At 39.7% G+C, this 14,303-nt stretch overlaps 1 protein-coding gene across 1 annotated transcript in view; it reads right to left on the bottom strand.

Annotated features, from left to right (window-relative positions):
• The window catches only part of MARCHF1 (membrane associated ring-CH-type finger 1), a 495,472-nt gene that overhangs the window by 276,154 nt on the left and 205,015 nt on the right, over positions 1-14,303 (bottom strand). The gene's annotated exons all lie outside the window — the stretch shown is intronic.

The following is a 14,303-nucleotide window of genomic DNA, read 5'->3' as shown; positions in this document are numbered from 1 at the left end:
GGTGTAACTGAAAGACTTATGGGTGAGCAGTATTCCAGTCAACTCTGCGTGCTCAGAAAAAAAAAAAAAAATCACTTTGCCATCCTTTTTTTCGAACAGTGCTTGGTTCTGTTTTGGAAATTCTTTATATGCCAATCTCCCAAGGCCTGCCAAAGGAGTTTCATTTAAGTCCACAATTCTACCACATGGCTAGAGACTGTTCTTCTGCATCTTTAAAGTATCTGTTTTGCCTCCAACTAACATATGCCCTGTTTCAGTTGATCATAAAACAAATGATTAGATATCCTCAGCTCAATCAGTCGTGGCATTTATGGAGTGCTTACTCTATGCAGAACACTGTTCTAAGCATTTCAGAGAGTACAAGAGAGTAGATAGACATAATTCCTTCCCTAAGGGGTTTCACAACCCTGTCCAGGACAAACATTAAAATAAATGACCCATAGGAGAAGTAACAGTGTATAAGTGTAAACGTGCTTTACGGGGAAGAGATATCATAATTCTCAGGGGATCAAACAGTTGATCAATCAGATTTATTGAGTGCTTACTGTGTGCAGAGCACTGAACTAAGCATTCATTCATTCAACCGTTTTGAGCACTTACTGTGTGCAGACCACTGTACTAAGTGCTTGGAATGTACAGTTCGCCAACAGATAGAGACAATCCCTGCCCAACAATGGGCTCATAGTCTAAAACAGGGAGACAGACAGCGAAACAAAACAAGTAGACAGGCAACAATACCATCAAAATAGGTAATCAAGATATATACACATTATTAATAAAATAGAGGAATAAATAATATATATAAATATGCATAAGTACTGTGGGGATGGGAAGGATGTAGAGCAGAGGGAGGGAGGAGGGGGAATTGGGAGGGAGCAGGGGCAGAGGATAAGGGAGGGCTCAGTCTGGGAAGGTCTCCTGGAGGAGGTGAGCTCTGAGTAGGGCTTTGAAGAGGGGAAGAGTTAGTTTGGAGGACTTGAGGAGGGAGGGCATTCTGGGACAGCTGTAGGACGTGGGCCAGGGAGACCTGGCCCTGGGAGAATGCAATATGACAGTTAGTAGACACATTCCCTGCCTGCAACTATCTTACAGTCTAGAGAAAGAGATAGAGTTAAATATAAATAATGGTTATGGACAGAGATGCTGTAGGACTGAATAAAGGCTGCAAAGCCAAGTGAAAGCATGACATGGGAGGGAGTTGGAGGAGAATAAGAGAGGGCTTAGTGGCTATGGGCTCAAGTACAGATGTGATTCCAAAGGGAGGAAAAATAGAGTGGGGATACGGTAGACGAGGTATCCACCTACCATCCATTCTTCTCACCCACTTTCCCATTAAGGTTGTACCAGGATGAGAATACCTCAACATTAATTAACAGAATACATTCCTGGACTTTGTTGTTGATGTTTCTGCCTTGCACTTTCATGTTGTTGGCAAGATCCCATGGGTGACATTGATAAAAATGCTTGAGAATCTTTCTTTCTGCTCTAGGCTCATATTTCTCAACATAATTGCTATTCATCTAGCTTTGAAAACATTCACATTGGAAGAAAATTCAATTCTCTCTAGTAATTCACACCCTATCAATCTTCCAGAAGACATAATGGACTTCTTTGGGTTTTATTTTTTGTCTCCCCATTAATTGTTGCCAATTAATATGTTTGGTTGTCTGTGTATATATCTATGATTTGTGCATATATCTATGATTCTACTTATTTTGATGGTATTGATGCCTACTTGCTTTGCTGTCTGTCTCCCTCTTTTAGACTGTGAGCCCGTTGTTGGGAAGGAAGTGTCTCTGTTGCTGAATTGTATCTTTCAAGTGCTTAGTACAGTGCCCTGCATACAGTAAGTGCTCAATAAATATGATTGAATGAATTAATGTAGAGATTTCCTAGGATAGATAGATGCAGAACTTTGGGTGACTTCAGATTTGAAGTGCCTCCACAGCACTGATATTTCTTGAGGCTCCTTGAGGGCGGATAATGTTTCTATCAACTCTGTTGTACTGTACTCTCCCAAACACTTGGTACAGTGTTCTGCACACAGTAAGCACTCAGTAAAAGGAATTGACTGGAGCTTGAGCTATGTATCAATAACTGTGTTTGGGGGCAATGAAATTGAGTTCCATTTTTCGATCCTCGGTAAAAATGTTGGTGGAAGAGAAAATTGAAGCCATTGCATAAATCAAAGTGCTTGGATTACCTGTAGATTTCATTTATTTTGTCCTCACCCTGCTCCTCTGTGGTGTGGAAAATCGACAAGTGATTGTCTTAGAGAATGACTGGGCAGGTAGATCATTAAAACAAAATTGTGATTTCTTAGACACAGAGACCAAGGACGATGTAGGTGAAAGAATAAGAATGTCAGTTCAAATTCTAGGTGCTATTACAGCTGAGGTTTCATGGTCTACTTTCAAACAAATGAACAAAGGTCAACTTGTGGCAGGTGTCTTGCTTTTATCTTCCTAGAGCGTTAAGGGACAGAAGCAAGCTTTATCATGCAACCAAGCTTTTGAACTCTACCACCCCTCCTGGAAATCATTAAACACAACGGTGGACTTAGCCTAACTGGGCTGTTATAATCATGACTACAAAATGCCTACATTATAGCAGTGGCATATTTCAGAATAGTATATAAGAAATGAGAAGAATTAGAATTTGAAAACAAAGCCTACACATTTACTTTTCAGTAATTGTGCCAGATCCTTTGGAATGATAAAACAATCACTATATTTGATAACAAACAGTAATTTACATGTACAAGATACACAATTATTAAACCCACAACCACATCACTTCAAGGATGTAACAGACCATTTTCAAAGCCCAAATAATGCCTAGTATAGAATTCTAGTGCCCATCTGCCAAAATGTCCTTTCTTTGCCCTTGGTCCAACTTTTCACTTCCATGACTCAGTTTTCTTAAATGGAGAAAACACTGACCCACCACACCAAAGAATCACCGAGGGTATGAGGCGGTATGTGCCGTACCGCCTACAATAATAGAAACCTTCACAAGATCAGTCTCTCTCAGAAAACGTCCACGTCATCATGAGGCACAAATTGCAGGTCATTCCCTAATCTTCTCCTCCCCGTCCCTCTCTCAATACCAAAATCCCAACCTTGACTTTTAACACTATAAATATTTCCAGGCTGATTTTTAATACAATTTAGGATGAATTGGGAAACAGTGACTATTGGCTACTGCCCAGTAAGTTATTCTGACAGCTTTGTACTACTTTCCAACCCCCATTCTGAGGCTTCCAGGGTGACAGTTGAGTGGTGGGTCACAAGGATAATCAGGGGTTTGGACAACTGGAAACACTCTTTGTCAGTTAGGGAGACATTCCCAGAAACGGATCTAGTGTGGAACTAAAATCTCCTTGATCCACAGATATTACCTTCAGAGCATTCCCTCATATGAGCTGGTTTGTCACAGAGTTACAGCTTTCCTGGAAGATTTAAATCACCAGAAAACATTTCCACTTGAAAACATCTTGTCCCAAAATACTTCTGTCCCTGGGCAGACTCTGGCATTGGCTGAGAAACAACTTCGGATAAATTCAACATTCCACTGAACAATAGAACTGAAAAGATTTTCAGTTGACAAAATAGTTATTTGACTGTTTTGACACACAAAAAAATTACTCCTTTTTCTTTTTCCCAGTAAGTGCATTTCCCCACTGTCTCCTAGAAGAGCTCCCAGGATCCTTAGCATTTTCTAATAATTCTTTCCCATGATACGTGTATCTAATAGTGGTAGTTCTATCAGCCAGCACTATCATCTCCAACTCTATCGGCATATGTTTTAGTCTACTGGGCTTAAAGTCTGGCCTTATCAGAAAATGGTGGGCTCAATTTGCCCAAAATGCTCTCTTCTAAGAAGTAAGCCACTGCTAGGTAAATATTATTCACAAACAATGACAATGAAATGACCGTGATGACTCCACCATAGTTTGGTTGGAAATAGTTGCTATAAATGCCACTGGAGAAGAATCCATTATCAGAAGGGTTTGTACACATTTGAAAGCCACACATTGAAAGTCAGTCACCAAAATTCTTCAGCTTAAAAATATGTCCCTACAGGGCATGAACTAACAAAGCTTGCAACTGTAAGCTGTATATTTTGAAACATTATGCCGAACTTTAGGGGAGTTAGTGTTTGGACATCTCCTTCAAGGCCCTAGATAAGAGTGGTAGATTTAAAGTGTAAAAAGGTGGGCAGCAGCAAGGTGAGATTTGTTTGTAACTTACAGTGGTAACAAAAGAATGACCTTGACGAGGGGCATTCATTCAATTAATCGCATTTATTGAGTATTTACTGTGTGCATAACAGTGTACTCAGCTCTTGGGAGAATACAATATAACAATAAACAAGACATAGTCCCTGCCCACAGAGGTCAGAGTTAGGAAACATCCCCTCCAGGATTGCAGAAAACCAGATACGAGGATGACTTGACCCAACCAAACAACCACAGATGTACAAAGAGAGCAGTGAGGACAAATAAACACGCAGGGTAAACACCAGCAACCAGTGAACACGAGGGAGGATGTATGTAGCCCTGTATCTATGTGTATGCATTTGATATTCACCTCAGCCCCCACAGAAATTATGAACAGATCTATAAATTATTTATATTAATATCTGTCTCCTCCTCTAATAATAATAATAATGTTGGTATTTGTTAAGCGCTTACTATGTGCCGAGCACTGTTCTAAGCGCTGGGGTAGACATAGGGGAATCAGGTTGTCCCACGTGGGGCTCACAGTCTTAATTCCCATTTTACAGATGAGGGAACTGAGGCACAGAGAAGTGAAGTGACTTGCCCACAGTCACACAGCCGACAAGTGGCAGAGCTGGGATTCAAACTCATGAGCCCTGACTCCAAAGCCCATGCTCTTTCCACTGAGCCACGCTGCTTCTCCTCTAGACTGTAAGCTTGCTGTGGACAGGAGATGTGTCTATGAAATCTGTTGTGTTGTACCCTCCCAAACTCTCAGTACAGTGTTCTGCACACAGGAAGCACTCAATAAATATGACTGTTTGATTGACTGAAGTAGACACTGTGCTGAAAGACATTCATTCTCTAGTAGTTCTGGAATGTATATCCACTGTAATCACAATCCGATTTGGAGCTCTTCCTTGCTATGTGACAACCACAAAACTGTATTTTCGTTTCTGAGTACCTCCTCTTGGGGGTTCTGTGACCTCAACCCATCCAAGCTAACAATTCCTTATATTTTCTTTATGCTGTCTCTCCAGGATCACCAAGCATCCTTCGGGTATTACCTATTTCAAACTCAAGGATCTGGAAGTGGTAGTTGTGGAGCAGGGATTGTTACCCATTTTATATCTGAGGAAAGTGAGACACACTGATATCTAAGAAGAGACCGTATATCTGTATCAGGATTGAAAACAGAATCTAGGTTGGGGACAAATGCCCTATTCGATTGACGACATTTGTTTTTCTACTTTCTGGTTTGGGGATCAGGACTTTACCGAAACAGAACATAGCTGGCACATGTGTGCTACCCAAATTTACAAAACTAAGAAAGTATCAAGGGAGCTAGAAATATTTAGACCTTTAGACCTTTTTAGCCACCTGAACTTTTGCAAAACAGGGCTGTGCCATAATTGATGGTTCCTTAGCCTGGTATTCAACTCTCCCAAGTACTTAGTGCACTGGTTTGCACACAGCAAGCACTCAATAGAGACCACTGATTGATCTTAAGAACACTCAGGTGTAGAAAGATTAATGCCTAACCAAATCCTGATATGAGGTCAGAACATCGGAAGTTGAGATTTCTAATATGAAAGTTAGAGAAGTCATAACGTAGAAGCTATGGAGGGGTTGGAACAAAAATTAAGGGAGAGGAAAATATCCATGAAAAATTAAAAACAAAAATACATACATTACTGTCAATTTCTGTTATATTGTACTTTCCCAAATGCTTAGTACAATGCTCTGCACACTGAAAATGCTCAATAAATGCAACTGATATCCAGTGGATTTTTTTACTTATAATAATAATAATATGGTATTTGTTAAGCGCTTATAATAATAATGGTGGTATTTGTTAAGCGCTTACTATGTGCAAAGCACTGTTCTAAGCACTGGGGGGGATACAAAGTGATCAGGTTGCCCCACATGGGGCTCACAGTTTTAATCCCCATTTTACAGAAGTGGCAACTGAAGCACAGAGAAGCTAAGTGACTTGCCCAAAGTCACACAAGTGGCAAGCAGCAGAGCTGGGATTAGAACCTATGACCTCTGACTCCCAAGTCCGGGCTCTTTCCACTGAGCCATGCTGCAAAGCACTGTTCTAAGTGCTGAGGTTAATACAAGGTAACCAGTTGTCCTACATGGGGTTTACAGTCTTAATCCCCATTTTACAGATGAGGTAACTAAGGCACAGAGCAGTTAAGTGACTTACCCAAAGTCACACAGCTGATAAGTGGCAGAGCCAAGATTAGAACCCAAGACCTCTGACTCCCAAGCCCGAGCTATTTCCACTAAGCCACAGGGCAAGCTAAGATTCCTCAATAATCTTGGATAATATTACTCAAACAATATGGCTCTGAACTACAGTTTCATTCAATCATATTTGGGAGTGCTTACTGTGCACAAATCACCGTAATTAAGTGCTTCAGAGAGTGCAATATGACAATAGACACATTCCCTGCCCACTGTGAGCTTATAGCTTGAGCCAGATGGGCCAAGGTTCACCACTACTCATCGTACCTAAGCACCAGGGGTTCTGGAGTTGAAAAGTAAGTGTTTATTGAACACCATTAGACCAAAAGCTTCTTATAGAGAGGCAACATTGCATTTTGTTATTCTGTACTTCCCAAGTGTTTAATTGAGTACACTACAACAAGTTGACACAATAAATACTGCTAATTCAGGGTTTTCTCCCAGCCCTTACATCAAGAGTGGCATTTCATGTCCACCTAAGTCCTAGTCTTGGGAGAGAATAACAGTAGAAACACACACATTCTCTCACTCAAGTAGCTTACAATTCTGTGAGGGGGATCCACAGCCAAAATGCATTTGCCAATAGTGAAAACTGGAGGAAGAAGAGAGATCAACAGAAAACTACAAACAAATCAGGGAGAAGTAGCTAAAGATTCAAACAATGGTATTTATTCAGCACTTACTCCATTCAGGGCTCTGTATTAAGTGCTTGGGAGAGTTGTACAACAGAGTTAGTAGACATGTACCCTGATCACAATGAGCTTACACTCGAGAGAGGGAGTTAGACATTAATACAAATAAACCAATGAATAGGGAAGATTATATGAAAAGTCTGCTCACAGGTAAATGAGTGCCAAGGATAGGTACCAGTCCTGCTCCTTCTTATAGGAAGAAAACAAGTTTTGCCGGTGTCCAAGACATGTTGAATAATTGGTGATAGCTTGATAGAGGATATATTGGTCAAGGGATTGCCAATGGCTAAGGATGAAAATGGATGAGTAATAGCCTAAACATACACTGATATTATTCCAACCACATCAATTCCCCCCAGCTTTAGAACATCACCCACCGTTAATGAACAAAAGCCCAGTCATTTAGAATGCCCCAAAAGCAAGAACCTGATCTGGTGAGATTCGAGGTGGAGATTGATCGCCTCAATAGGCAAACAAACATTTTGTTCTGGAATGGAACAAATGTATAAAAGAAAATTTCCAAAGTGAAGGAGTTTGACTCTAGAATCATTTGCATACTGAAGAGTCAGAAATGAAATTTTATGTGTACAATTCTGGTTATTACTGTTCACCGTGGCTATACAGTATTTTAAAATACTGTAAAACTTAGAATCAAGCCAATGGATTTATTGAATAATGGTATACAGAGGACTAAACTAAGCACTTTGGAGAATACAATAGGGTGAGTCATAGTACCTTCCCTCACATAATTTACTATCTAATGTAATGGGGATATAATTATGTTTATGACAATATTTATCCTGGACTTAAACTGATTTGCCATTGACATGTATTCAGATCATGTGAAGGGAGCTTTTAAATAATACAAAACCTAGGCTGAGAAATAGATGAAAAAACTCTCAGAAAGTCCTTTCTTATAATCATAAATTCCAAGATTTTACTATATATAAATTGGAATTAAGACTGGGGGCCCTATGTGGGATAGGAGTGTGTCCAAAGTGATTAGCTTGTATCTACCCCAGTGCTTAGTACAGTGCCTGGCACATAGTAAGTGCTTATCAAATACCGCAATTATTATTATTATTTATGGCATTTACTGTGCCATGGGGAATAACAACAATAAATTATAATCAGAATATATAAGTATCTATTTACAAGCAGGATCTAGTGGAAAGACCATGGAATTGGGAGTCAGAGGACCAGGGTTCTAATCCAGGCTCTGCCACATGTCTGCTGTGTACCTTTGGATAAGTCACAACTTCAGTGGGCCTCAGTTCCCTCATCTGAAAAATAGGGATTAAGACTAAGGGCCCTATGTGGGACACAAACTGATTTTCTTGTATCTACCTCAGTAAGCTTATAAGTGCTAGTAAAATGTATCTACATCAAACAGCAATAAAAATGAAGGGAACAGGATAGTGGAAAGAAGCATTTGCCAGGTCCATTTGGGAATTAGGAAAGTTCAGATGGCCATAGGAAAAACAATAGTTGAGTTCTTTTATCATGGTCCCTGTAAAGTCCAGACAGAGTTATACCTGGATTGGTCAGACATCTTAAAACATTTTATTCTCAGCCTGATATATTGATCCTTTAGCCCTGGTCTGTCTTTTTTTTAAAAAAAATAAATAAAAAGCACTTAGGGCTGACACTTCATAATCAGATTGGACATAATGCCTATCCCACCCAGGGCTCACAATCTAAATGGTAGAAGAGCAGATCGTTTATCCTTATTTTACAGGCAAAGACATTGAGACACAAAAAGTTTCAGCAATTTGCCCAAAAAGGCCCATGGCAAAGCTGGCCATAGAACCTGGTTCTCCTGACCTCGAGGTCCAAGCTCTTCCCACGCAAGCACACTGCCGTTTTGGGGGAAAAGTAAATCTCAGCAACTGGCCTGAGAACTGGAAGGCCGGGAGACCAGGGAGAGGGGAAAAGTCTTTGGGTTTCAGGGAAAGGGAATACTTAAAGCTGAAAGACAGAACACCGGGATCGAGAAGGTAGGACATGTATGGGCATGAAAGAAACTTTCATTCCTCCATTGGCTGGGACGCTGAGCTGGAAAAGAGTCTCAGAAAGTCATTTCTCCAGATTAATGGATAAAGATGAAATCTCCTGTTAGGGACAACAAGCATCAATCCTGAAACTTCAGGAACTGATAACCTGCCCAGAAGAATTGTTTGATAGTGCTAGTGGTTTGTACAGTGGGCTTTCCTGCTTCCACTGTCTCTCTGTGATACAGGATGTAATGAGAAAATAGGCAGGGAGGGGTGCAGAACTTTGCAAAGTATCATGTGGAATTGCTTGGGTTGGGTATGTGTGAGGTGGGAAGGAGATGGAAGTCATCCAGGGAAGGGATAATGGAGAAAGACCAAGACCCTTGCCCCTTCCCTTCCCCTTAACCCTCAGGTTCAGTATCTTAGCTGGGCCCTAAATAGACACACTCCCTGCTCCAAGGTACCAGGTTAAAGAAAACAATAATTCCAATCCTGAAATAGCAGAATCTAAAGATGTTTCTGCCACAGATTTATTCTGCCTCCAATATTTCATTCTGCCACCAATTCTGTTGCAGTCCAATTGTAATTGTCTCTTTCTTAAAATGAGGGATGCATTAATGTAGGTTATCCTGCTTACAAAGGACCCTAAAAAACAAAAATAAGTTGGAGAATGAAGTAGAGAATTTTTTAATACAGATTTTTTAAGGGAACAAAGAGAAGTAGGGAGTCTTCTCAATACTCCACTTTCTCTGAGGATCATTCATTCAATAACGGTATCTACTGAGCTCACAGTAGTAAGTGCCAAGCACTATACTAAAGACAGAGTACAATATAACAGATAACTAAACAGGATGCATTAAAAAATGAGAAAGACATGAAAAGCATATGATTCTATGACAGAGGAGAAACAGAACTCGCTAGGGTGATCTGAAAGAAGAATAGAGAAAGAAAAACTGATAAACTAGGAAGTGTGAGTGACATGTGAGTGTGTGTCTAAATTTTTTTGGGTTCAGTGATGCTGCTGTTGCTTATGAGATTTGTTCCCTGTATCTGGTTGTAGCTTAAAAAACCTGGGCAGCTATATATTTATTCATTTACGATCTAAAAATGAATAAAAATATGGTCATATATGCATAGTTATCTAGATTTCTGATATGTGTGGAGTAAGTTGTTATTTTGAAAAAAATAACAGATGGAACATAGTGGGACAACATAAGAAAGCAAATGTACAATTTATAGTCAAATCAGATGATGATCAAAGAACCCAGAAATCACTGTTGGCCAACTGATGCTGGTATAATTAGTAATAAAATGAAACAAATAAAAGGGCAGTTTAAACTTATGGGTAATATGGACCACAAATTTAAAACAAATCATATAAAATACATTTATGGTCTCTTCCCCTCTGAAATCTCCAAATGAACAGATAAAAATCAAGTAGATATACAGTTTAACTTCACAAAGACATTTTATAGTCAATGTCCTACCATTGTACTCATATAATGAGTTTAGATTGGCTAGGAAAAGAAGGCATTCTCTTGGATGGAAGACTTTAATACTGTAATAAAAGTACTCATCAAGGGTAAATGTAACAGTGCGCGCGTCAAAGAAAGTACATAGGCTCTGTCGCTGTGGGTACCACAGAAATGCGTTAATCAGTATTGGACTTATGGAGGGAGTTCTGCATCTCAAACCTGGTTTAGTTATAAGATTGTTAAAACTCAAGCAGTCAATATACTTTTGAATACCAGCAAGATAAAGTCCCCTCTAAGCTCAGTATGGGCAGAAAATGTGTCTGTTTACTGTTGCATTGTGTTTTCACAAGCGCTTAGTACAGAGTTCTGGGCACAGTAAGTGCTCAATAAATACGATTGAATGAAGAACGTGAATAAATAGCGTGTGTTTAAATCAAGGTTGGGAGTGAGAAAGGGAGGTTCCTGATGATAAAGAGTTTGTGCACTGCTTTATCTTTGATGAGTATGTGAAGATGAAATAAAATTTAGAAGTAATACTATTGACAATAAAGAAAACTGGGCCAGAAATATTTTGAAATATTAAGAACTGCAATGCAACTCTATTCAAATAAAAATAATCCATGACACTATTGTTACCTGGGCCCTAGAATCCCAGAAAACAAGAATGTGGAAAGTAACCTACTGATGACATTGGAGACCTGATTCAGTAACGACATGACCTGTAAGCCGGCACAATCGTATATTTTATCTGATGTATATATGCATTATATACATATGCAATATATTGAAGAGGTAAAAAGCTTCAATCCAAATGGGTGCTGTATTAGGGTCCATGGACTCCTACGTTGTTGATGAGTCCTCTTGGGGAAAATGCATTAACAGGGGTTCAGGCACAGGGCAAGACTCTGGGGAAAACCTGAAACACAATCCATCAAGCAATTGTCCAATCATCAGGATTCTAGCTTTTATTGCATGCCTAAGTTGTATGAGGTTTCAATAAACCTTATTCTGATCTGTACCTTGCACAGGCCCCAAAGCCAGGGAATTCGGAGGTCTAAGAGTCTGCCGAGGTTCTGCCCTGTCATCTATGGGAAGAATCTTGAAACTGATGCTGAAATCCTAGCTTTGCAGGTCAAAGCCTTAAGGACTCTACCTTGCACGAGTGTTGCTTCTAAGATCTGTGGGTCCTTGCACCTTAGGAAGAACATTGCCCTAGCTGATCTATGCTACCTGATTCTTGGGATAGAGGGCAAGCGTGAAACTCTTGACACCATTATAGCAGTCACGGAAGAAGAGTTCACCTCAACCTCATTCTCCCACCCCTGATTCCCTCAACTGTAAACTCCTTGAGGGCAGGGATCATGTTTACCAACTCTGTGGTATGGTATTCTACCAAGCACTTAATACAGTGCATATCAATCAATGGTATTTATAGATTATTCACCATTTGCAGAGCACTGTACTAAACACTTGAGAGAGTACAATTCAGCAGAGTTAATAAACACAATCTCTCCCCATTACTTACTTTAATTACATTACTTACATTGACTGATGAATTCTGCCCATGACAGTCCTTGGGAATGGGTCTCTAATTTCTCATGGTAAAAATTAAACTCTGCTTCTAGCAGGAAGGTTTTATTTTAATATTAGGTTTGGGTAATGAGATTTGGCCTGGAAGCTTCCTTTAAAAGGATAAACTCGTCCTATATAACTTCAAGTAGAGGGAAGAGGATGCCTTCATAGTCCACATGAAAAGAGGAAGCATCTAGGGAAAAACTGAAGAGATTCAAACCACCTGATTCTGCCTGTATAATTTGGAAAAATTCTCAACACTTTAATGCTCTAGCCTTTCTTATTTAAGGTTTAGACACCAATAACAATAAAATTCCTTCTACAATGATGTGGGGAGAAGAAAAATGGCTGTTTTTAATTTTTTAATGGCATTTGATAAGTGCTTACTATGTGCCAAGCACTGTAATAAGCACTGGGGTAGATATAAGCTAATCAGGTTGGACACAGTCCATATCCCACATGGGGACATGGGGTTCACAGTCTTCATCCCCATTTTACAGATGAGGTAACTGAAGCAAAATGAACTTAAGTGACTTGCCTAGTCACCCAGCAGACAAGTGGCAAAGTCATTATTAGAACCCAGGTCCTTCTGACTCCCAGGCCCATGATCTTTACACCTAAATTATTTTTATAATTTAGTATTAGGATGACTAAATACAATAGGGTTTCTGGCTTGGAACTGATTGTGTTTTATGTAAGCCAGCAAAAATATGCTTCTGTGATATCTGCATCCAAATATACGGGGCTAGTCTATACATTGGCCTTTGCTGAAGTGACCTACACCGCTTGACCAATTTCAGAGAATGAGCTGCCAGCTGAGAGCTGGAGAACTATAGATTAGAATCATCAGGTCAGAGGTCTAGAAAATTAATTTCAAAGCTGAATAAAAAAAACCCACCTAATTAAACCTGGTCGTTTCTGGAGAAATTTCACAGGACACTGTGCACTGAACTAGAGAGGTAGGGGTTAGGCAAACCATTAGTTCCTGAAAACCTCCACAGATGGCATGCACATTCGATGTCAAACAGTGGCAAGAGGAGTTTCAAGGCCAGCAGGTGGGTTTGCCCCAAATAATTTATTCCCGTTGTATTTTCATGGTCCTCAGCTGGCAAATCAAATAAACCTTCAATGCACATGAACATTTCAAAAGGCAAGAAACCAACTGAGGAACTCTACTTGTATTTTTAAGACCCTTAAAATAAATAAACAGGTGCCGTTTGGGAAACTTCATTTGCTAATGCAATTACTGTCTTGGAAATAGTGAATAATCAATTTTGGTCCACATAGCAGTTTACACTGAAGTGCCACGTGAGGAGAATACCGACTGGGATTTACTCCCCGACTGCAGGAAGAGACAGAGGTCTGCGTTTGATTTTGAAATATAATATATTGTGAATGGCTTTCATTATATAAAGCTCACATATTTACAACGATGACTTTCTTATTTTCCTTTGCATTGGAGCAATATACAATAAATGTCCAAAGAAGTTTGCAAAATGCCATCAGTGTATGATAAAATAGTTGAAAGTCTATCAGATAACTTAACCAGTTGTAGTTCCAGTAGTTATAATATGTACTGAGTGCCTGCTGGGGGTAATTGCATGGTACTAATCTATAACTGCAGATTTTTGTGAACACGGGTGTTTCAGCACACAGAACATAGGTGCCCTGCACACAGTAAGTGCTCAATAAATACTATCAATTGATTATAGTGACCACCTAGATTATAACAATAATAATAATGATGGTATTTTTTAAGTGCTTTCTATGCACCAAACACTGTTCTAAGTGCTGGGGTAGATACAAGGTAATCAAGTTGTCCCACGTGGTGCTCACAGTCTTCATCCCTGTTTTACAGATGAGGTAACCGAGGCTCAGAAAAATTAAGTGACTTGCCCAAGATCACACATCTGACAAGTGGCAGAGTCGGGATTAGTTGGGAGTCCTCTGACTCCCAAATCACTAAGCCACGCTGCTTCTCTAAACTTGCAAAATAAGGCATTCTGGACAGGGAGCAAATCCACCAACTCTCTTGCACTGTACTCTCCTAAGTACCTAATACTGTGCTCTATAAATATCGCTGATGATGATGATC

Source organism: Ornithorhynchus anatinus, chromosome 12, assembly GCF_004115215.2.
Source record: "Ornithorhynchus anatinus isolate Pmale09 chromosome 12, mOrnAna1.pri.v4, whole genome shotgun sequence".
NCBI lineage: Eukaryota > Metazoa > Chordata > Mammalia > Monotremata > Ornithorhynchidae > Ornithorhynchus > Ornithorhynchus anatinus.
This window is presented reverse-complemented; position numbering and strand designations above follow the sequence as displayed.